The sequence below is a fragment of the Podarcis filfolensis genome (genome assembly GCF_964270895.1).
Source record: "Podarcis filfolensis genome assembly, chromosome: 5".
In the NCBI taxonomy this organism is placed as follows: domain Eukaryota; kingdom Metazoa; phylum Chordata; class Lepidosauria; order Squamata; family Lacertidae; genus Podarcis; species Podarcis filfolensis.
In genome coordinates, this window is record NC_139608.1 from 5816401 (window position 1) to 5841229 (window position 24829).

The following is a 24829-nucleotide window of genomic DNA, read 5'->3' on the forward strand; positions in this document are numbered from 1 at the left end:
GTCACGTTATCTGAACCTGGGCTCCTCAAAACAAACCGCAATCAGGAACCAGGGTTTACTCTTGGCTTAGTGCTAGAGAAGCCAACCATGGGCCTGAGTTGGACAAAACACAGCGGAGACTCTGGCTTTTGTCATCTGCAGCACGGCAAAAGCGGGAGTTGGGGAAGTGCTTTGTGGGAAAATCTTGAGCAGTGTTCATGGACACACTGCTCAATCACATTAATTCATAGCTTGCTTTAAGCTATGGGTTAATGCAGGCGTGGGACACCTCTAGACCTCCAGAGATTATTGGATTACGGCTCCCATCATCCCTGACCATAGGTCATACTGGCTGGGACTGATGGGAGTTGAAGTTCAACAACACCTGGCAGGCTACAAGTTTCTACCCTTGGCTAACAGGATATGTGGACAGGGCCAGTTTTCTTTAATATGCAAAAAGGAGATAGGATGTTTAAGAGTAAACGAAAACAGAACTAGGAGATAAATAAGGACATTTATATCTATATAGCCAAGTCAAGTAACCTTTATTGGCATCACATAAGAACATTCAGAATACATTCAGAATAGATAGGCCAGTGCGATCTCGTTGCCACTCCAACGGCACAGTCACCCACCAAAGGGCAGAAGAGGCGAGCAATCTACCTCATCTCTGGGTTTCCAGCAAGGGCAGGATCCTGTAGCATACTTCGGCGACAAAAAATCAGATAGAGGAACTTAGCTACTGTCTTGGTGAGCTCCTGGTCTCTCCCTTGTAATAAGAAGTGCATGACCTCAGACTCTGGTTTCCATGTTGGAATACATAGATGGTCTAGAAACTGTTGGCGGAGATCATCATACATTTTGCATTTAAGGGCCCTGTGAATATATAGTAATGGAACAAAAGATTCCTCAAAATAACTTTAGAAGTGCATTCCTATATAAGCGTACTTGGAATTAAGTCCTGTTGAGTTCAGTGGGGCTTCCTAGTTAAATGGCCTAGGATTGCAGCCGAAAGTGGATTACACAGCTCCCAAATCCTTTGCCAGTGTACATTTTTACATAATGAAGATTTCCACTTCGCGTGAGCATGTTCTAAAATTTAAACAGTACTGGAGAAATATAACAAATATATCATTTAATAAATAAAACAGTTGAATGTTGGATATCATTTCCATTAATTTTGTTACTTTACTTGAAAGACTTCCATAGGAAACCATTATAGAAACCATTATCATTGTATCAACAACTGCTGGAATAGGCATGACAAAGAATTGTGTCTCTAAACTGTGAAAGCTCTAGAAAACAGTGGGGTTAACTTAGTAGACATAGTTAGTCAGCATGTGGGAACAGAGCCAACATCTGAATAGCTTCATTAAAAATGTGTACTGTAATTTGTGAAGTACTTCATGCCTTTTTTACCTTTTACTTTTGAAAACTGCTGTGAGCCTGTATTATTCCCAGATTTGCAGACTGAGGAGCTGAAGTGGAGAGGAGATGACTTGCTCAAGGCCTTGCCAGGAATCTGTGACAGATCTGTCTTTGGAGCCCAGCTCCCCCAGTTCCAAGGCCAACTCTCTTTCACAAGTTCTTGTTACACCTAACAAAGTGGGCTTGGGTCCACGAAAGCTCATGCTGTAATACATTTGTTAGCCTTTAAGGTGCCACAAGACTCTTTGCTGTTCTTGCTACAGATGTTTTTCTTTTAACGGTGGGAATATTGAGTTACATCAGTAAGCAAATCAAGGGTTTTTTTTGCGAATTTCCATATGTTTTGCTGTTCAGGTATCACTAATGTTATTTAAGCAAAGGTTCTAAGGTTCGAATGGAAAAGGTCCTATATAAATGGCAGACAGTAGTGAATTTTGGAGAGTGGTTTGTGTTAGGAGCAGTTGCCTTGGTTTCATAAATGGTTCCACAGAGAGAGAAGGGCAGGGTTTAATCTCGCAGGTCACAAATGGGATGTCTTTTAGATCCCAGCAAGGGCTGAAAGAACAAATGCGGAATGCTCAGGAATGGGCAGTAAACCTTGACTCACTTGGGCCCCAAAGCAGCTAAAACAGCTGTGGAGGAAATTCATCCTACACTCTCATCCTCTTGAGAACTGGGTTGCTTGCAAAGCAATGCAAATTTTACAAGATGTCAACTTAATAAAAGCCACTGTGTGTGTAATAATGGGCAGTTATGTAATGTGGCCCAGTCTGCCTGGGCCTGGGCCCCACTTCTATTCAGAAGAAAATCTCTTTCTCTGCAAGACAACAGGAACACCAGGCCTGGAATGTTGTTGTGCTCAGCCCTGGGCTTCTCAAACAAGAGGAATGAAGAACTGCTAATTTGGAGAAGAGCTTACTGATGTGTCTACTTGAGATTAGCATAAAGACAGCGGGCAGTTTGGGAGGGGGGAAGCTGCAACTCTGTAAATGCATTGAATTTCTCCAAAGGCTCAGGGGTGGGCAGCTGTTTTTCCTTCCCTCTTTTATAGTTGCATTAATCCTGCGAGTCAACAATATTCCTGTTTTACAAATGAAGATTCCTAGTCTTTGCAAGTATTATTTGCTCCTGTCACAAGAAGTGGAATGTGATGGTGGGGAGAGGCTAGAGCAGGGGTGGTTTGCCTGTGGTGCTCCGGGTGTTGTTGGACTCAAACTCCCATCTGCCCCAGACAGCATGGCCGGCAGTCAGGGAAGATGGGAATTGTAGTCCAACAACATCTGGAGGGCCACAGGTCAGCCACCTCTAACATATAGAATCCTGAGTTCCATGAGGGAAGGGTGTGACACTGATGTGATGGATGAGTGCAGAGATGGCAAGGAAGCCCCCTTGATGGAGAGAATAAAAAACAAACTACTGACCCCAAAGAACACCCACAGTTGGAAGCATGCATGCCAGACTGTGGGCAAGAGTGAACCATTTTGTATTGGATCCCTGAGTGATGGATCGGCTGCCGATCTTCTGTTAAGAGTTTTCCACCTCCTGTTTGTTCTAAGGTCCTGTTTGTTCAGCTACATGCATTTCGTTGTGAGCTGAAGTACTGTGTTTAACTGCCTTCTCACTGTTCCAGACAATTTGCCTTTTGCTACAGGTTGTGCGGTGTCTTGTAACTGCTGTGTGCTTGGGTTAAAGTGAATGGCAGTCACCTTTTTAATGGTTTTTTTAAAGCCCTTCCCACTACATTCCTCACTCACTCACACAGGGACATGAATGGCATGTTGGCATCTTGTTATCTTGCTATGATGACTGGCTTCTCCAGTTTATTATTATTATTATTATTATTATTATTATTATTATTAATGCTGATTAGTGCTTTGCACAGTTGTTAACCTTGCTTGTTCTTGTGGTTCTGCCCTGTTTTGCACAGCACTGTTGCTAGGAGTCAGAAGTCCAGCAGGTGTCTTCCTAACTGCTTTCTTCCTAACTGCACATAACAGCCTCTGTCGCACTGTTGGGGATGGGCACCCTGACACTTCTCATAAAAGCCAGATAAAACTATCAGTAAAGGTAAAACATACTAAACGCCTGGGCAGTGAGCCTTCCCCTGGTGCAGAAAATACAACAGTACTAGGCAAGCCTCCAGAAATAATATACTCCAATACATATTTTACCAGTCTGCGGATTCATACTGTGACAGTCTCCCAGTGTGTTGCTGATTTGATCTCAATCTCTTTGGTCAAGTTTGCATTCTCACTCTTTCCATCAAACAGATGTTTCTATTGTGGCCATTGATGAAGAGCATGATTACCAACAGAAGCTGATCCTTCTGGTCTTTCCTACATAACATTTCTGCGTTTGGCACTCTGGTTGCCTGTGCCAAGCATACAGTGCTTTACCACAGACTTTTGGGGCTAGTATGACATCCCCTCTTCATTACTAGGAAATTGTGGCAGTTTTCATAGAATCATAGAACTGTAGAGTTGGAAGGGACCACGAGGGTCATCTGGTCCAACCCCCTGCAGTGCAGGAATCTCTTGCCCAACATGGGGCTCGAACCCACAGCCATGAGATTAAGAGTCTCATGCTCTACCGACTGAGCATCCCCTATATAGAAGTTCAAGAAGCATGTTAACGTATCACAGCTCTAGGGTGATTGGCTAGTGGTGACAAGGTTGTGCCTGAAGTTCAGCAGTAGGTTAGTAGTAGTGCTGTGCCAAAACGGTTCCTCCAATTTCTCCGAAAGCTTTTCCTCTAGGTGTGAGAGAGGCTTTACAATTTCAGTTAGTGCAGGGTTGAGCTTAACTTGCCCTTGAGAGATGGCCGTGCGCGGTGTCAATTGGAAGGTATGTTGAGGTCCTGTAGGGTTAAAATATATAATTTTGCATCACAAGGGTGTGAAGACCTGCTCAAAACCTATCAATTTGGCGATTGGGGCAGAAGGTATGTGTTAATAGAGAGATAGTGACACTCCCTTAAGCTGTTGAAGGTCTCCAGGCAGGGGAACGTGTTCATTATCCTGACAGCTGGCAGGCGGTGCAAGGTCGGGACAGCTGTAGGCCTGTACTCAGCTGCTGCTAAGCAGGGGTTTTGGCATTGCCCTATCCTGTGAAAGCAAAAGGGTTTTTTCTTCCTAGGTGTTGGACTGCTTCCCCCAAGCCATCAGATTCCTGAATACCAAGCTTGCAATATCTTGCTCTGCTGACAATTGGTTGCATCTACAGTTAGACACTTCACACCCACACCAGAATTATGAAGTTTGATTGCTTTTGGCCATTTTTCTGGATAAATTTTGGAGTCTGTGGCAAGTGATGGGTGGAGAGTGGACAGATACTTTTGTGTGCAGTGGTGAGGAGACTACGAATGTGAGAGATACCTATCAGGATAATAAAGATAATTCAGATATCATCTTGGGTAGGTCAACTCACAGGCAGATTTGGATTCCTTGCTTATCCTGCCTTCTAGCTATGGCAGCCTGACTCGTTGCTGGAAATTTTTTTGATGGGAAGTACATAGTTAGAAGGGACGCGGGTGGCACTGTGGGTAAAACCTCAGTGCCTAGGACTTGCTGATCGTAAGGTCGGCGGTTCGAATCCCCGCGGCGGGGTGAGCTCCCGTCGTTCGGTCCCAGCTCCTGCCCACCTAGCAGTTCGAAAGCACCCCTAAGTGCAAGTAGATAAATAGGTACCGCTTTATAGCGGGAAGGTAAACGGCGTTTCCGTGTGCTGCTCTGGTGCCGGTTCGCCAGAGCAGCTTCGTCACACTGGCCACGTGACCCGGAAGTGTCTTCGGACAGCGCTGGCTCCCGGCCTCTAGAGTGAGATGAGCGCACAACCCTAGAGTCTGTCAAGACTGGCCCGTACGGGCAGGGGTACCTTTACCTTTACCTTTACATAGTTAGAAGTTAGAATTTTACCACTCCAATGTATGCCACTTCATTTATTTCTTGAATTTATTTATTAAAATTTATGCAGTATACCGCTTGATTACAAGAAAACACCTCAAAGTGTTTATAAATATAACCTGCCCCTCACTTTATGGTCCCAGAGAGGGTTACATAAGCAGTCACATTTTAAAAGAATGTTCAATTCATTGAAACCATACATTAAAACCACAATGCTAAAGAAAATCACAGCAACAGAAAAACAGGAGTTGCTTGTTATTATATTATGTATGTTTGTGGTTTTATACTGTAAACCACCCTGTGATCCTCGGATGAAGGATTGTATAGAAATACAATAAATAACAAATCACCATCATCTTCAAAGGGAAACATCCACTCAGCCCAAAGTCTTCCTGTTGATTTTCTTGATGTGCTGTTGCACATTCATCTAACCTGGAGACATCATCTTGGAATTCCAGTTCTCCAGGTAGCTGTGTGTGCTGAATGTGGCCCTCACTTATGAACACATTGCCTTGGGATGCCAGGTAAGGCATTGGGATGGAGACCATTTGTCTTCTCCATGAAAGTAAATGGTGTAGGATTCTTTCCATCGACTTGTATGAGGGGCCATAGTTGATACCCACTTCACCCCAGACTTGGTTATTCAGGGTCCATCTCCCTTACCGCCCAGCAGTAGTCCTCCAGTGTGGTGTAGAGCCAGTGTGGTGTAGTGGTTAAGAGCGGTGGACTCGTAATCTGGTGAACCAGGTTCGCTTCCCTGCTCCTCCACCTGCAGCTGCTGGGTGACCTTGGGCCAGTCACACTTCTTTGAAGTCTCTCAGCCCCACTCACCTCACAGAGTGTGGGGGAGAAAGGGAAAGGAGAATGTTAGCTGCTTTGAGACTCCTTCAGGTAGTGATAAAGTGGGATATCAAATCCAAACTCCATTGGGGCCCCCTCAGTCACCCTGCTCTCTCTGTCTGTGCTCTACTCCCATCATGATGCCCAGATCAAAAGAGATGAGGACTCGAGTTTGAAGAGGAACCTTGTGAATTAAGGATAGGAGTAGAGTGAGTTGTAACAGCCAGAGTATGAAATTTCAACCAGGAAGGCTTGGGTTTGTCTCCATTGAGCCCTGAGGCTCGCTGAACTCATTTGGGACCATCACTGTCTCTACCATAAAATGAGAATAAAATGTGGGAGCAGAGGGAACAATATGTGGCGGAAGGATGGGAAAAATGAAAGAACAACATTGTGCCACTGCTATTTTATAAAGTAAACATCAGCCCAGCAGCTGGCAGGCAGCCTGTGCCTCTGGGTCGCTAGGCCTGGTATAAATGCCAGGAGCCTGGTCTTCTTGCCCGTACCTGTTCAACAAAGCGGCACCTTCTAACTGCTGCACACCTGGCTCCAGTTTCAGCAAAGGACAACAGGAACCCTGTGTTGCAAGCTCACCATCTCAGGTCTAAAACAGGTATGGCCCTAACTGCCCCCCCTTACTCCTATTTGAGAATGCCTGGCTAGGGATTTACTTGCAAAGTAAACAGTCTACTGCTAGCTGCAACCCTTCCCTTAACAGAGAAGCAAGCGGTCTTTCTGTTAGTGTGACACAGCGATGAGATAGCTGCTTTCCCCTCCTGATTCTTGCATCTCTTTTTGCAGCTGGTGTTTCCAATTTTAAGTTCCGAGAGATTCCCTGGTCTCAGCTGGTGAGTGAAAATTAGTATCCCAAGTAATTGCTGGTCTGATGACTAAGCCAGGGCTGCTTAATTATCACCCATCTTTCACGGGATGGGTTCAAGGCTGAGCTTTGCGGGACTTCGCAGAGGAGAGAACAAAGAAAGCGCTGCTGGAATTCCCAGTGTGTCAGCCAGACGCTGCTGGTATTTGGCAGCCTCCTCTCGCACACATGTGCATGGGGGAAATGTGTTGACGTGGGCAGAGCAGCAAATTGATTGATTTTTATTGTATGTCCTGTTTGAAATCAGTGCCAGGAACCCCTGACCTCCTAGCAGAGACATTTTCCAAATAGAGGATGGATCTCCTAATAAATTGCAGTCCTCAAATGATGTTCCACCTTCCCCTGCCTTGTGAACTGCTAGCCATTTGTATCCCAAGTTGACATTTCTTGCTATTGTTGACAGTTTGCAGGAGCCCTTTGGCTGTGTCATGCCGCTGGCTGATGATGGCTGCCTCTGTCACTTGAAGTGGGTTTTGTGGAGGGCCAAGAGAGAATGTGAGGACACTGTTTCCAAGCTTTGGATGTGCTGTGTGGCTTGTTTGCTTTATTAATTTCCATTGTTGCTCATCTGGTTGAGTGGCAGGGCTGCCTTGCTTCTGAGCTCCAGGCACTGACTTGCTGGCTCCACCCAGATATTGTCGTCTGGCTCCTTAAAAGAGCCGGGAATGTTCTGCCCTTGAATTACCTTGGTTCACCTATTGTCCACTGAGGCGCATTTTGTCTGTTCTTTTGGTGCAGAATGATGTGATACCATGTTTTTTTCTCTCTCCTTTCAAAATATCCCCACAACTCCACTTTCTCCCTAAAACCATTTTGTCCTCCAACTGAATTTAAGCCTGAGTATTTGGCGCTGTGGGTTAAACCACAGAGCCTAGGACTTGCCGATCAGAAGGTCAGTGGTTCGAATCCCTGCGATGGGGTGAGCTCCCGTTGCTTGGTCCCAGCTCCTGCCAACCTAGCAGTTTGAAAGCACGTCAAAGTGCAAGTAGATAAATAGGTACCACTCCGGCAGGAACGTAAGCCAGAAGCGGCTTAGTCATGCTGGCCACATGACTCGGAAGCTGTAAGCTGGTTCCCTCAGCCAATAAAGTGAGATGAGCGCCGCAACCCCAGAGTCGGCCACGACTGCACCTAATGGTCAGGGGTCCCTTTACCTTTACCTAATGTGCACATTTGTCCATTGTTACCCTTGCCTCTCCCTTCTGTGGTCTCAACCCCTGCCCCCAACAAAATTAGTGTGTAGCTTCCTTGGAGCAAGGACCTGCTGTTTTGCTTATGAAATGGGGTGAACTTTGGCACTGTGTAAATAACTACTGATCCCCATCCCCACCCCGTGGGACTTGATGGCAAGTAATACCTGAAAGAATTCATCCACCTTTACTTGGGGGAAAGGAAGCCTATAGTTTGATTTGGGAAATTTTTGCAGCCATTGCAAATAAATAAATACAGTCACCAAATTTTCCTGGACCATTTTGTAGTACACTTCCTAGAGTTCCACTATCAAAAGCTCGTTCTCCTTCTTTTCATACCTATTTCAGCACCATAGGCTTATAACACACCTCTTGTTTAGATAGGTTTCTGTAAATTGGTAGATAGCTCGTTGTTGTTGCTGCTTTTATTATTATTTAAATGCATGGACTGTGCAACACTTGTAAAGCTCTTATGGAAGGGAGTAGTGGAAGGTTGTTTTAATGTTGTTTTTTTAATGCCGCTTTCAGTGCAACACTTAACACCACGTTAAAAAAACTAGTGAGCTGCAAAGTCGCTCAGAGGTCTCTGTGATGCAATGTAATGGCTGTTCCCTGAATAACGGACATTCACGTTTAACTTGAGGAGCACAGTGCTTTACTGTGTTTTATTGATGCAGGGCATTTTCCATTTCTGAAAAGAATGGCCTCAGATTCTGTACATTTTGGTGGTTTTTGAGGGAACCATCTAGACCAAATCTGCACAGTTGGCAGCATCTTAACCTATGAAGAATTGCCAGAAGACCCCGTGCCAGGTCAGGTCTTGTTAAAACAGTGAGTCATCCTCCCCCTCTGGCTACTTGGAGAAGAAGACTTGCGTGGTTTTCTGGTTTAGCCTGAACTCGCCTGTCTTAGGCTAACAACGAAGCTATAGCAGCAATTTGTTTGATCTGCTGATGCATCTTTTAAGATTTATTTCTTAGGACTTTGTTCAGATCCGGTTGCCATTTAGAATGCGAACACCTGCTGCAAATGGAGAGTAAATTTCAGCTTCCCAGAAGGACACATCCGGCACCTCTTTGAGGGCCTCTGTTATTCACTGCTGAGAGGGCTTCTCTCTCAGCATTATTGTGCCAAAGATAGGGTCACCAGATGTCCCCGTTTCCCGGGGACAGTCCCTGGATTTGCAAATTTGTCCCCGGACAAATTCCATCCCTGGAATGTCCCTGGATTTCATTGAATGTCCCCGGGAAACGTGGCAGCAGCAGTCTCAGTAGCCCGGACCAGCCTGGTAGCTCAGTTGGCTCTGGCTGGCTTCAGGAGCTGCCAGCTGCCTTGGCGTCCGCCATTTTGCCTTGCTGGAAGTCCCCATATGATGTGTTGCGTACAAGACACATCATATGGGGACTCGGTGTAGGGGCTGAAGATGCGGTGCTGGGCACCACCGGCGGGCAAGAGCTGCTCGGGGTTGTTGATCTAGGTGCGCCACTGTGACTTGGTCTCAGCTTGCTGTCAGTGCCACTGTCCAAGACTAGCAGCTCGGGCTCCGACTCGGCCTCTGGGTGGTGCTTGGGCAGCTGCGGCTGCTGCTCGGCTTCGCCATTGTGCTCCTCGACTTGCAAGCGGCGGCTCAGCTTGTTGGCCAGCTCATCTTTGGCCATTGCAGACGAGAGGCGGGCAGGCGACGAGCTGATCCGGCCCAAGCGCGCCTCCTTCCGCTCGCTCCTTGCTGGCTCTGCCCCGGACCCGCTAACTGGGCATGCTGTGGCGCAGGTAGGCGGTCGCCGGACGATTCCTGAGCAGGAGACGCCCAGACAGAGGGGCAGGGCAGCAGCAGGAGGAGGGGGTTTCCGCTTACGCTTACTCCTGAGTAAGCCTGTAGGGGATCGCAGTGCAAGGAGGGAGAGGGAGGGAGGGGGGAAGCATGGCTAGTTCTCCAAGAAAGGCCGGGACCCAGACGAAGGCCGTGCAACAGAGGAGACCACAGAAGAGATTACGTCTTTCTTTTTTTAATAACTTCTCCCCTCTTTTTTATTTTAAATAAATATTTATTTATAGTGTCCCCAGACTTACTGAAAAAAATCTGGTAACCTTAGTCAAAGAGCTTTATTGAAGTATAATACACAAGGCTTGGTTTTCTCATAATGAGACAATTGAGTTTAACTGCTGATAAGCCTTGTGATTGGCCAAGAAACCGAAACTAGGAATCATGGTTTAAAGTCTTCCTGTAAACTATGGGTTGGTGTGATGTCCGAGTTGACGAACAGTAGTTAGGGCAGTTGCCTCAAGTGCTGAGCTGATGGAAAAAGAAAGCATGCGAGCATCTCTGAACTATGGGATGTTCAAACCATGGTTTGGGTTGTAAATCCATCCTTTTGAGTTTTCTAATCAAACTTGTACATGGATGTACTCCTTTCTGGCAAGTCTTTCCTCTGCCACCTCTCTTCCTCAACATATCTTACCAAAGGTTTCCTTTTCCTGAAACCTATTATAGTACTCCTGCTTTTTCTCAGAATATTTCCGGTGCCTGGGCGATTGCTGACCAAAGACTAAAGTCCTGCAGCTGTGCAGCATCAAACTGTTTTCTCCTCAGCCAACAATATGTCTGCTGTGTCTTCCGCACAATGGACCCTGTGATTCAAGGCAGCTTCTGAGCTGCCCCATTGCTGTTCACGGCCTAATTCCCTCATAATTAAGGAAATAGCTGACAATGCGCAAAATGATGCAGCACACGGTGCTTCCTTTGTGCTGGGTGAGATCATCACTTGGACTGGGGTGGGGGCAGAAAAAGCATGTTGAATTGAGTGTTTGTCATTGTGTGTCAACTGACTCATCCTGCCTGTTGCTTACCTCTGGTAGCAGCATCTTCTCCCACAAGCAAGGGAAAAGCCTGGCTAGACTAGGTAACACCCCTTAGATTCCAGTGCTTAGCTCCCACAGTCTTCCAGGTGTGACTTTCCACGGCCCTCAGATCTTGCTAGCTGCTTGCAAGTCCTGTGTACTAGATAATCTAGTTGTGAGAACCATGGTCTGGCTACTTGGCCTCTGGCTCTGTTTGCAGATTGTCTTTTAGGGTAAGCATGCAGAGTGACCCCATATGCACAGAGCACTGTCTGCATGCTAAAGCATTCCCACATTTACCAGCTTCTGCCAACTTCCACTCACGTCTGATGCTTGGGATGATGCTACTCCAGGTAGTGCTATTTGCCCATCTCTGAAGCTTTCAATGGGGACGCGGGTAGCACTGTGGGTTAAGCCACAGAGCCTAGGACTTGCCGATCAGAAGGTTGGCGGTTTGAATCGCCACGACGGGGTGAGCTCCCGTTGTTTGGTCCCTGCTCCTGCCAACCTAGCAGTTCGAAAGCACATCAAAGTGCAAGTAGATAAATAGGTACCGCTCTGGCGGGAAGGTAAACGGTGTTTCTGTGCTCTGCTCTGGTTCACCAGAAGTGGCTTAGTCATGCTGGCAACATGACCCGGAAGCTGTGTGCTGGCTCCCTCGGCCAATAAAGCGAGATGAGCGCCGCAACTGGACCTGATGGTCAGGGGTCCCTTTACCTTTACCTTTAGAGCTTTCAATGGAGCCTGGACTTGCCTTCATTTTTAGGTATCTGTAGCACAGAGTACTTTACTCTCTACTGTGTCAATTTCTGGCCAAAAGTTCTTTTCAGATTTGTTTTCCCGAACTTACTCGTCTACTTCCTTCAAAACCCTGTTGTTGGCATATCATATGTTCTCTTTAAACCCCTACAGTCGTTACTCATTCCTGCAATTAAGAGTGAAGGGGGGGTCCCCTCACTCGCTGCCCCTGTTGTTGTGCCCCCTGGCAGCTCCACTGCCACACTGTCCACATGTCAGTGCGCCTGCAGTGCCCCAAATGCATGTAGGCTCAATACCAACTGCTGAACAAAAGGGAGGCATTGTAATAAATTAACAAGCAGAAGGCAAGTTTCTCTTGATGTGTGTGAAATGTTAGTTTTTTTATATATCATGGTTCTACAAGTCCATATACATGAGGGCCTAGATATTAACTTCCATTACTTCATGTATTCAGGCTATTGTGCCTACAGGAGATAGGATGAGTGCATTGCCCTTTTGACAATGATCTGTGCAAGCCTTAGCAGAGAAGCAACATGTTGGCCTTGCATTAAGCCACAGCTTTCCCCCTTAAATTGAGTCCAGATGTGTGATGGAGCTGTAGCAACATATGGAAAAACCCCACTGGCTGCTTGTGAGCAGCAAGTCACTTTGGCAATTGCAAGAGCTTGGCTTGAGGCCTTAAGACTAATTGCCAGTTGTCTTAAGCCACACGCCCCAGCCCAGGGAGCTAAGTAGCTGGGCAGGGGAGGGGTGTGGGATGATAACTAGCTTCTCAGAATTTACTTCTGACATTTTATCCTAGCCTTTGCTGCTGCAGGTCCCCTTTGAGCAGTGTAGATAGGGCTTGGCATCAAAATTAAGTGGGTCAGTCTAAAAAATAAATATTCTGTGTAGCCCCGGTGGGTCCTACCCACTTCATAGGCAAACTTCAACCACACTGCACTCGGCAATGAAATTTGAATGTCATGTGTGGGGCCTATATTTGGAGTGGCAAAGCCCCAAGCAATGTAGCACACCAGGGCACGCACATTTGGCAAAAGAGTTTTCACTCATAACTTGTTAGTTTTTACTCTCGAGCTGCAGTTACTATTTTGAGACGCCTGCAAATTCATTTCACATTCTTGATCTGGCACTATGCTGTCCTGTGGGGTTGGGAGCCTCCAAACTAGCAGCTGCTTATTGACTTTGTAAGAAACATCTACCCTTCTGAAAGCTGAAATGTGGCCAACTTCTTGTCCAAAAAAATCTTTAGAGGGAAGGAAGAGTCCAAGCGAAAGCTCTGTATGCTATGCTTTTGTCAGCTTGCATTTCTATGATTCAGGGTTGATTTCAACTTCTAGCCGGTTCAATATTTTGGAGAGGAAGAAGGGCAACACCCTATTTCTTGAGGGTGTGTGTGTGTCAGAAAAAGAGCTGGGAGCCTCTGATTATGAAGTTGGATGAGATGTAGTATGGAGGGAGATAATGAGGCTGTGTGTGTACTCAGTCCTCAGAGCCCTGTTCAGGAGCAGAAGGGAATGGCCGTATGCAACACGACCCTCTGCTATTAGCAGGCAGGATAAAGCATTCAGATTGGGCCGGAATGTGTATAAATGCTAGGATCCTTCTGTCCTGGTCCGGTCAACAGAGCAAGACCTTTCTCCAGCTGCACTTCAGGCTTCAAGTGAAGCCCCAGTTCAAGTAGAGAGGTAGCCCCCAAGAAAAGGAGAAAATTTAATATCTTTTATTGGGGAATTTCAGTAGCTCGTAGCTGTTGTCACTTTTCTAGTTGTAGCAGGGAGAGGGCTTATGTGGTCCTTGCAGGCTTTGGGATGAGCTTGATAAGCCAAGGTGCCACGCAAGAAAAATCCCGTTGCAGAGAGAGGATAGCTGCCAGAAGGCCATATTGCCTGTGCTGGGAAACTTCTCTGTCCTATTTTAGCTTGCCTTTGTTTCTTTGCTGAAACATACTTTGTTCTTCATGCGATGGTCATCTCCAGGCTTGACTACTGTAATTCGCTCTACGCGGGGCTGCCCTTGAAGCTGTCCCAGAAACTCCAGCGGGTGCAGAATGCTGCAGCGAGGCTCCTCACGGGGTCTCTGCCATGGGAGCATATTCACCCAGTGCTTTTCAAACTGCACTGGCTCCCGGTAGAGTACAGGGTCAGATTTAAGGTGCTGCTTTTGACCTTTAAAGCCCTTCACGGCCTAGGACCCTCGTACCTACGAGACCGCCTCTCCCGGTATGCCCCACGGAGAGCCTCAAGGTCCATAAATAGCAACACCCTAGTGGTCCCGGGCCCTAAGGAAGTTAGATTGGCTTCAACCAGAGCCAGGGCCTTTTCAACTGTGGCTCCGACCTGGTGGAACGCTCTGCCTCATGAGACCAGGGCCCTGCAGGATCTGATTTCTTTCTGCAGGGCCTGTAAGACAGAGTTGTTCCGCCTGGCCTTTGGCTTGGAGCCAATTTGATTCCCTCCCTCTCTTTCTTTTTTCTTTCCTTCTCCTCCTGCGTTGAGGCTACATTTTATTTTAATGTTGTAATATTTTAATATTGTATTTTAATTTTGTTTTTAAGTTGTAATCATTCAACTTGTTTTTATTATTGCTTGTAAGCCGCTCTGAGCCTGGCCTTGGCTGGGTATAAATAAAGTATTATTATTATTATTATTATTATTATCAGTAGTAGTAGTAGTAGTACAGCCCCCTGCAGTGCAGGAATCTCAACTAGATCTTACTTGACAGACGACCATCCATCTGTCCAATGAGCTTCTTGGCCTCATTGGCTTCTCCTACCTGTTGCTTCTTTTTTTTTTTAAAAAAATAAATTTTTATTAAAGTTTTACAAAAGAAAAAAGTAAAAATTTACAGAATAAAAAAGAAACCACAGATAAAAATAGACAATACAAAAAAGAAAACACAAAAAATACACAAAAAACATCTAATTAGGAAAAAAAAGGAAGTTAAAAAGCTAGACAAATCCATTTTTCTCAATATCCTCAAGTTCATATGCTTGTATCCTTGACCTCCTCACACCTCCCCCCTTTTGTGTTCCCATTTACATACTTGATTCAGCAAATTCTTACCCTTTTTCCAATATCTTAACTTTGTGTCATAACATATTATACCTTAATATTTTCAACCATTTATCAATACATTTTTTTACATAATCTTATTAACTTTTGTCGCTAGTTACCACTTATTACCAATCCAGGCATAATTTTAACATTCATTAATTTTACAATATTTCCGAAGATAGTCTTTAAATTTCTTCCAGTCTTCTTCCCTACCTGTTGCTTCTTTTTGTTGCTTTATAGTTGGCTTAGAAGATCCATTTAGAAGTGGATATGAGCAGTTTTGATCAAACTGCGGGAGGCAGTGGAGGACAGAAGTGCCTGGTCCATGGGGTCACGAAGAGTCGGACACGACTAAACGACTAAACAACAACAACAACAATGAGCAGTTTTGTAGAGGGGCATGCCTGTGTCACTGATTGCTTGCCCTGGCCTGAAAGAATTTAGATTTAGTAGGTGCCTAACAACTTGAGAGATGAGATTTGATACAGAAGATGTCACTTTCAGTTGATAGAACCTTTCACCTTCAGGTTTGATAACCATGTGCCTGTGAGCAGCAACACCACAGCGGTCTCTCAAGTACCATTGGTTGGCAACTGGCTAGAATACTTTTAACCAGCTGCCTTGTATTAAAAATTTCAATTATAAATACAATTACATTTGCATAGGTTAGCATAATAACAGAACTGTTTAAATTCATTGAAGTAATATATATATATTTCAGCATAACAGCCCTGCATTAGCTTGAATTGTGCTTTATATTACATATAGTGGTTGGCCTAGGTAGGGACATGCATCTCTTTGAATGGATCAGGGACACCCATCAAGCCAGATGTGTACTACAGTGTACATTTGCCTGCATATCCTGATAGGCTGCAAAGGGAGGTCTCCCTTGAAGGGTTGGGACACATGTCTCTGTGAGTTAAATATATATATGGACCTGTTTTTCTGTTGTATCATTCTATTGGCATCCTGTAACCAAGATGGCCAGTGCACAAGCTTTTGATGTTCTGTGGTCTGGCCCTGTGATGGGAGCTAAAGGGGAGTGGGGAATAGTTCGAGGATCACATGATGTGGCACACAGCTGTAGCCGCTTTTTGGGGGAGAGCATCCACTGAAAGATGCAACTGGTGTGGATGTCATTGCAATTTGTTGTTTCTGTTGATGGAGGCAAGGACGGTGCAGTCTGCCACAGCTGTTACTCATTGACCAGTGAAATAAATGACTTCGTAAGACAAAGAGGAAACAAAGCTGTAGCTGAATGGTCAAGGGAGATCTGGAGTGGAATTCTTTGGATGGAGCTGAAAACTGTTGATGTTGCTTCACAAAAACACTTGGCAAGATCCAGGAATGTGGCTTTGAAGCTGGTTGCAGCAGATAACCAAGGCCAGCCTACATCTTTCTGGCAAGTTGATAGAATTGTAGAGTTGGAAGGGACCACAATGGTCACCTATCTAGTCCACCCCCTGTAATGCAGAAACCTTACGCCCAATGTGGGGCTCAAACCCATGACCCTGAGATTAAGAGTCTCATGTTCTATCATTTGTTTTGTTTTATTTGTTAAAGTCATATCCTACCATTCCTCCCAAATCTGTGAAAGAACATTACCATTAAAAATAAAATCATGTTTGGAACATTTAAATACAATAAACATAGCAAAACATTAAACAAATGTTAAAAGAGATATGACTAAATCATGTGTCTGGATATGCCCACTGAATCAGAAAAGTTTCAGCAGGCGTCACAGTGTTACGATGTCATCTGCCTAGTGCTAGTGGATAGGAAATTCCAGAACGCTGGGGCTGCCACATTAAAGGAATTATTGTCTGTGCCGTTTTGCATGAAGAAAGTCTGAGTTTTGCGCTCTGGAGAAACAATGGAAATAAGCAAGTTGGTGGTATTCAAAGTTTTACTCAAAGTAGACTTACTGAAAATAATGAACCTAACTTAGCTATGTTTCGGTGAGTCTACTTTGAATAAAACTTAAAAACCACCCCATTTGTTGATAACCAGTTGAATGTTATTTCCAAACCAGGTGTTTCTATTTTTCCTTTTCTTCTTCTGAAATTACAGTATTGTTGGCATTCTGGGGCTAGTGGTTAGGCAGCTTTTTGTGATAATGCTTCTAGGTGTGGGGTTGAAGAAGCTCAACTCTGTTCTTTTCTTTTTTCTCTCTCCTCCCTCGGCCCTTCCTGCCCTCCTGCTGAGTTGAGGCTTTTCCAGGAATGAGCAGTTTTGCTCACAAAGCACATTCCACAGCCTCAGTTCCTTTTTGGCAAGAGCATTTGCCTGCTATTAAACCAGAGCCAGGCCCAACTTGTCAACCCTTTTTCTAAGGCTGGGGCTAGAGGGGTGCAAAGCAAATAGAGGGGTACAGAGGTGCTCTGTTTAGCTGCCTACTTGAGGAATGGTTCTGCCTTGATACCTGCTAAGTCCTTGGTGTCTGAGGAGCACACGGCTACTACCCCCCTGCCCACCCCCGCTCTGCATTCTGGCCAGACAAACTTGCATGGGACAGTCTGAAATCCATTTTACTACACTGTCTCCTGGGAATTAACTGAATTTTGTTGGCATACATGTGTCTCGAGAGACAATGGAGTACGCCTCTAGTGGTGAAGTCAAACCTGTGTTAGCAGCACTGAAGTGACTTCCCTAGGGTGCAGGCCTGGGCAGTGTATATGTAAATCCTGGGCTGCCCAGAAGACAAGACCCCTTCTCGGCCTCACTAGTGTGATCCAAAGGAAAGCAGAGCAATACCTTTGGCACCAGTTTCGCTGCAGGAGTTGCTGGAAGGAAGCGTACAAGGCGCCATCCCACCATCTTAGGGACTCTGGATTTGTGTACGGGTTTACACTTTAGACTTTTCTTCTCCCGAAAAGATCCTGCAAGGCAGCAGAGGTTTAGGATCAGAGTTTTCCTTCTTCTAGGTACACAAACCCCATCTGCCCCCATATCCCTCTAGACCACGTGTAGAAACTGCCTTCTTGACCGTTTGACCCACTACTGGTCTCATCTGTTCAATCCAACAGAGCCTATCTTTGCATGCAGGGGAAGTCCCTAATTCACTGAGGGTTTGAGACCCATTGGCTCCCCTCATCTGGTTTAGCCTGCGAGTCAGAGCTGTTCTAGAAGCTGTCAGCATTTACATGGAAGGAAACTGAGTGTGTGCAGGGCTTAGTTAAAGCACCAACACCCACCCACAGATTTGTTGCATTCCTGCATTACCCCTTTTCCCTTTATGGATCTCAGGGTAAAGGTGGTGAACTCCTGGTCTCCCACTCTGTTATTGGCCAGCCTCAGATCTGCTTAGCATCTGTGATGGAACGACAGCCAGCACCTTCAGGCCATTTTCTGGGGCTGGATTTGAACAAGAATTCACTTTGCAGGGGTAAGATACAGAGGGCGGTGAAAGGCTTATTGCAGCCACAATATAATCATGTCTAGTCACAACATTTTAACTGTCTTAATTACTACATGCAGAGGTAGAAAACATGTCACTAATGTGTTCCCTAATGGTCATTGTAGCCTCTTATTATCCTCAGAGCAATTTCAGTTTTTGGTGTGAGTAAAACACGCTTCTAGGCAGTCAAGCTTTACAAAAGGTCGTTCTCCTCCCCATTATTTGTTTTTTCTTACAGGCTACAAGTAATTAACATAGTTAGGTGTGTGTGCAGACAAGTAAGAATATTTGAAGGTTAGCCATTTCTGGTGACTTACTGCCAAGCTAGGATACAGCAAACAAAATAACAGACTTTTGTAGCTGGCAGCACAGCATCAAGTGACTTGCGTTGACAGTGATGTAGATTGTGTTATATGAACAGAGGACACATTGCTAGATTCAGTCAAAGTAGCCAATTCATCTTGTGCAATTTGCCGATCCTGTGAAAATTTGCTGTTGCTCATTTGGATGGTGTTCCTAGTGAGAAACCGCTTATGACAAACACAGGTTTGATAATCCTGGTGTGTGTTAAGTTGCCTGTCTTACTATGGGCACTGCTCTTGAAATATAATCAGTAATAATTTCTAATAGCTAACAACATTCAGGGTGGGGTGGGCACAGCATTTGGCTCAACAAGCGCCTAGAATCCCTTCCAGTATGCTGCCTGGTCAAGGTTTGTGTGCATTGCAGCCTCTGTGTCCTGGGTGTCAGAAGTGGAGTGGATGCCAGCCTTGGCATCAGATTTGCTCTCAGCTCCCTCCATTAAAGGGGGAGGGCTCCTGTGTAACAGGATGGTTCCTTGACTGGAGAAGATGAGAGAGACATATCTGGAAGGCAGGTGATGGGAAACACTTCTCAGAATTTTCCTGAACCTTCTTTGGGGGGTGGGTCTCCACCCCCCCACCTTCTGGGACGCTCCCTGGGATCAGACATCTTTTGGGGGGGTCGGCATCATTTACCCCGACCCCCTGGGACTCTCCTCCAGGTCTAACTCCCATTTTTCCTTGGGGTCTGACCACTCTTCCAGGGGACTCATGACAGATGGGAAGGGCTTCCAGCATTGATACATCTCTCTTGAAAAATGTAAGTTGCAGGCCATATGTATATTTAACCTTCAAGTAGATCCCATTGAACACAGTGAGGGTGATCTGAGTCTGGGTGCATGTGTATTGAACTTGATATAGCTTTATTTCTCTCAGAATCTCTTGTGACTTTGGTTTCGCTCTCAGTTTCTTCTCACCCTCTTTTATTTTTTTCCAAAATTTTGTCTTTTTTCTCATTTTGAATTCTCTTCTTTATTGCATTCTGTTGAATTAGAAACCCCCTCATAACTGCTTTGCTTGCGTCCAAGATTACTCTTTTTTCGATGGTGGTGTTCATATTTATCTCAAAATAGTCTCTCAAGGTTTTTTGGGCCTTCTTGGTAACCTCTTGATCTCTAAACAAGGTGTCATTCATCCTCCATCTGAAGGAACCGGTTGGTGTTAATTTCATCTCCATTTTCACAGCATTATGGTCGGAGCAAGTTTTAGGGCAAATTTCCACTTTTCAAGTCTTAGGTGCCAGTCCTCTAGTTATCCAGATTTGGTCAATTCTTGTCCATGTCATTTTGGCTTCAGAGAAGAAGGTTCCCTCTCTACCCAAGGGATTCTTTATTCTCCAAATGTCAATCAAGTCCATATTGTCAGTCATCTCAAAAAAGGTTTTTGGTAGTCTGCCATCTTTGGTAACTACCTGTCTCTGCGACTTATCCATGTTTGTAGATACCACTCCATTCATATCTCCCATCATGATAATGTTGTAATCCATATAGTCTAACAATGTCTCATGCAGCTTCTTAAAAAATTCAGATTTCCCCTCATTTGGTGCATATACTCCTACTATCAAAAATTTTTCTCCTTGTGTTTGGATTTCAATTGCCAAAAGTCTTCCTTGATCATCTTTAAAAATAAATTTCGATGATAGGCTCTCTTTTCAATAAATTACTACTCCTCTCTTTTTAACCTTGTCCGATGAAATAAACTCTTGACCCAATCTTTTATTAATCAATACTTTCCTATGTAGCCTTATCACATGGGTTTCCTGTAAACAAATCAAGTCCAATTGTTCCTTTTTCAATAAATGAAATACTTTTTTCCTTTTCTCGGGGGAATTAAATCCGTGAATGTTCCAGCTTAATAGTTGCAGAGACATGATGTCGTTATTATGCTTTTCCTCCAACTGCGCCAAGTAATTGTTCTTGTTCTGTCGGTGGTGTCACTTTCTCTAGTTTGTCTAGCCCCAAAGGTAGTGACACTAAGTCTAATATTCCTGGTTTTAGTGCTCTTGGCTCTTCTTCTTCAGCTTCTTTTTGTAGGTTTTCTCCGTGTTCTCTCAGAAATTTATCTTTATCTTCCACTGATCTTATTTTGATTTTTTTCCCTTTAAAGGTAAAAGAAAGGCCTTGGGGAAACTCCTACCTGAAAACAATTCTGTTTCCTCTCAGTAGGGCCACCAGCTCTCCGTAGTTAGCCCTAAGATCCAATAAATATTTCGGAATGTCCTTAAAAATCTCTACTCTTGACTCCTGTATCTCCAAAGTCTGCTGGAAATGCAGACTCAATATTTTGTCTCTCTCTTCTTTTGTTCGGAGGGTAATCAAACAGTCTCTCACCCTGTTCTTTCTCCCTCCTCTTCCAAGTCTAAAAGCACTTACTATCTTGAAGTCTTGCTTATCATCCAGGTTCCAAAAGCCTGCAAATTCCTGTGTAAGAAAGTCACTTAGGCTGTCTTTTTCAAGTTCAGGTACTGCCCTGATCCTCAAATTAGTCTGTTTCTCCTTCAGTTCAATCATAGACAAAAGTGACCGGTGGTTCTCAAGCTGCTTACATATCGGTGTTATCTTTTCCTCTACAGCCGATGCTTTTTCCTTTGCTTCCTCAGCTGTCTTTCGATTAGAAGTAGATTCTTGCAGCAGTTTTTCAATAGATTCTGTGTTTGAGTTCACCTTCTGCCCCAAGTTGTTGATGCTAGTAGTATTTTGGTCAATTTTAGTAGTTGCTTCAGTGACTTGTTTGCTTAATTTTTCCAAAGTTTCATAAATTTTACTTAATACCGAAGTAAATCCCTCTTCAGATGCCATTCCTTTTTACCCAGCTTGTGCAGGATCTTCCCCTTGTGGTGCAGAAGGGCCGGATGCAGATGCTCTGTGCTGCTGCAATGCTGCACTAGTCTGCTGCAGTCTAACCTTGCCCGATCTTGTTGTTTTTTCCTGAGGCAAGTTCTTATCCTGAGGCAAGTTTGCCATAACACTTTATCTGAGGAACAAGGTCAGTCCCACGGCCAAAGCTTGTTTTGCCAAAGCTTGTTTTGCAGTGGAAATTTCCCTGGCCAGTTAAAAGTGGAAAATTCCCCAACTAGTTGTAACAATTTCAGTGTTCCTCTAGGGGGACACAGTAACAGTCAATGATATTACAATAAAGTATCTTCTCCAACTTTCCCAAGTCCCCCTTCAACGCAATAAGCAACAGTTTCAAGTCCCAAGAACCCCTTCAGAAAAAAGTATCTCACTTGCAGAGTTAACTGTCAAAAAGTTACATTGTCCATAAACAGTGCGACTCTCAATACAGCAATACAGCAATTCTATTGATCCTGGCAGTCCGTTCCCAAGGATTAAGTGGTGGTCTTTATTCCCTTTTCTCTCCTTTTTTTCTCTTTTTTTGCAGGCAAAAGAAATACTTTCCCCTCTTCCCTCCCCTCTCCTGCAATTCAGGGATGGAGTTCTTTTAATTTGACGTTAGGATTTAAGTCCTTTTAACGCAACTCTCCAGGTCTTAGCTTAGACAGTCTTTGCTTTGATCTGTATACAGAAAATGGAGGGCGGACTTCCTGTTTACGCCTTCCCGCTTCAGTGCCAAACTTTTTTTTCTTAAATTCCCCGATCTTTAAACTTGATCTACTCACGGGTAGTTGTTTAGTAGCCGAATTGTCACAGGAAAAAGGTCAGCGCTCTCCGGCAACAGCTGTGCGGCTTCACTCCACGGAAGAAGCAATTGACTCTCAGCACCGCACCAGACTCCCCGTTTCGCTCCGGAGCCCTTTACAGGGTTCCCTCGCAGATTGGGGGGGCGCTAAAGGTGCCCGCCGAGTCCCACGGTCACAGGCTTCACCCGCCTGTGATTTCGAAGGGGTCCCCGCTTCGCCGTAGCGGCAAGACCCGATTTCCGCGGAGCTGCTCCCTCAGAACTAGAGGGAATCCGCCATTACCGATGGCGCCGCCTCCGGAAGTCTCTGGGTGCATGTGATCCAAGTGTGTGGGAGAAAGAAACGGAAAAAACCTGAGCATCCGGAATGCTTCCATGAATTGCAGTTAATGTAGAAGCAACATGTTCAGCATAATGAGACTAAAAATTAAGCAGTTCATGCATTGCAGTTTGACAGATATAACCCACATGTTTTTATTCCATTTCCCCCCCATCCATGAGGACTAGATCCTCCTGCAAATGAAAATGACAATCTTTGGGTTGCCAGCTTCTTCAATAGGTTCTGTTCTGACTCTGTTGTCACAGTGCCTGCCACCAAAATGTATATTGAGTCAGACTGTTAGTCTGTCTTGTTCAGTATTGACTTTATTGACTGGCAGCAGCCCTCTTGGGTGTCAGGCAGGGGGTCTTCCCAGCCCTACCTGGGGATGCTGGTGATTGCACCTGAGATGTTCTGCAGGTGCTGTACCACTGAGCTATGGCCCTTTCCACAAAAGGACCTGCATGCAGGTGATAAAATTAAAAAACCTGAGCATCCATAAGCCTCTTTCACCTAGAGTTATGATCCTGTGTCAAGGTGACCCCTTGGTGCTCTGCAGATTGCACTCCTGGTTTTGTGAGTAAGGGGTTGCCCACTGGCTTGCAGTTCAGTTTCTTGGCACAGAGCCTTCTGGAGCTCTTTGAACCTCTTCTGCCTGCATCTCAGTAAGACACAACTAGCTGGTTGGTTGATGCAGAAGATGTGGGAAATGGTGTCACTTTAAAAGACTCCATTCAGATTAAATGAGTGCATCTGAGCCTTCAGGGCTTCAAGGAGCAGGTTCCTTTGATGTATAAAGTAGGGACAGAAGGCGTCGTCTGGGTGGGGCAGAGTTAATTAGGATGGAAAACCCTATTTGCCTCCTGCAATTTTCTGTCCCATGTTTTGAAACGGGCAGAAAAATCCTGCCTGCAGAGGAGTTCCACAACTGGAAGAAGCACCAAGAGTTTCTGACTTCATCTTATTACCCCAGTTCCTAAGCGGATACAGGAGGCATGCAAGAGGAGTGCACCTCCAAAGCTAATCATAAAATGAGAAAAGATACTTAACATGCCCGCTGAAACAAACATGTCTTCACCAAGTGCCTGAAAGGGGCCTGTCTGATCTCAGCTGGGACTGAGTGACACTGAATTGAGCCCACAATATTGAACACTCCTGGTGGATCTGAGTCGTGTAAGACTACTCACAGTAATTCCTCTCAAGAGCTCTGTGATTGGGCAGGGATATAAGGCATCCATCAGCCCCTAAGGTATCCTTGAACCCAAGTCATTAAGGGCCTTGTAAATTAATACAAGAACCTTGAATTTGGCTCAGTAGGAACTAGTTGTTGTTGGCACCTGTCTACCTCGAGAGACAATGGAGTGTGCTTCTGGGGGTGAAGCCAAACGGCTGCACTGGGAGCACCGAAGTGACCTCCCTGGGATGCAAGCCTGGGCAGAGTGTATGGAGGCCCTAGGCTGCCAGAACGACAACACAAACACACACGGCATTGCTGATTTGGTCCAAAGGAAAGGAAAGCAATACGTTTGGCACCAGCTTGGCTGCAGGTGTTGCCAGAAGGAGACAGTGTATTAGGCGCCATTCAACCATCTTAGGGGCTCCACTTTGGATTTGTGTAGGGTTTACTCCTTGGCCTCATCTTCTTGCTTTTAAACACTATAGTTATATGATGGTAATAGCCTGTCCAGACTTACTCTGTGTCCCCGTGTAATTTCTAACCCTCCTTCCTTCCGGTGCTGTAGACTGATGGGCCTTTAAAGCTCAGCTTGCACATTTTCCAAACCCATTTTAATGTATGGTTCCTTGGAGCACCGGGAAAGTTGAAGATGAATAAGAGGTTCTCCATATAGGTGGCCATTTTTCAAATAATCTTTGTGCTGTACAGATTATCTTCATCTTGTGCATGAAGTTACTTGAGTCCGTTTTTTTACAGAACTCAAGGTCAGGCCAGAAAGCCAAGGATTCTTGTGTGACCAGAATAGCCAGTGGATTTATGAAGGGTGGGACTAGTCACCACCCCAGCTAGTAGAAGCCACATTGTGCCTCATTCAAGCTTCTCAGCTTTTTAGGCAACCGTGAGGACTAGAAACCCAACATTCAGAAAGCTGAGCTTCTGAGGATTTTGTTTGGAGTGAATACATTTTTCTCAGCAGAAGTGGGGTTAGTTGATCATGGCACATTCAGAGGTATTTTGCCTGAAGAACATAGGATTTCCAAATATGAAAGTGCTTGACTCCCCTT

The 24829-nt window shown here is 45.1% G+C and overlaps 1 protein-coding gene and 1 long non-coding RNA gene across 4 annotated transcripts in view; one reads left to right on the plus strand and one right to left on the minus strand.

The window, feature by feature from the left end:
- The window catches only part of DVL3 (dishevelled segment polarity protein 3), a 59268-nt gene that overhangs the window by 4344 nt on the left and 30095 nt on the right, over positions 1-24829 (plus strand). The gene's annotated exons all lie outside the window — the stretch shown is intronic.
- The window catches only part of LOC310762276, a 466366-nt gene continuing 446457 nt past the window's right edge, over positions 4921-24829 (minus strand). Inside the window, exon 3 of the long non-coding RNA XR_014547911.1 lies at positions 4921-5291. This is a non-coding gene — a long non-coding RNA (uncharacterized lncRNA). The remainder of the gene's footprint in view (positions 5292-24829) is intronic.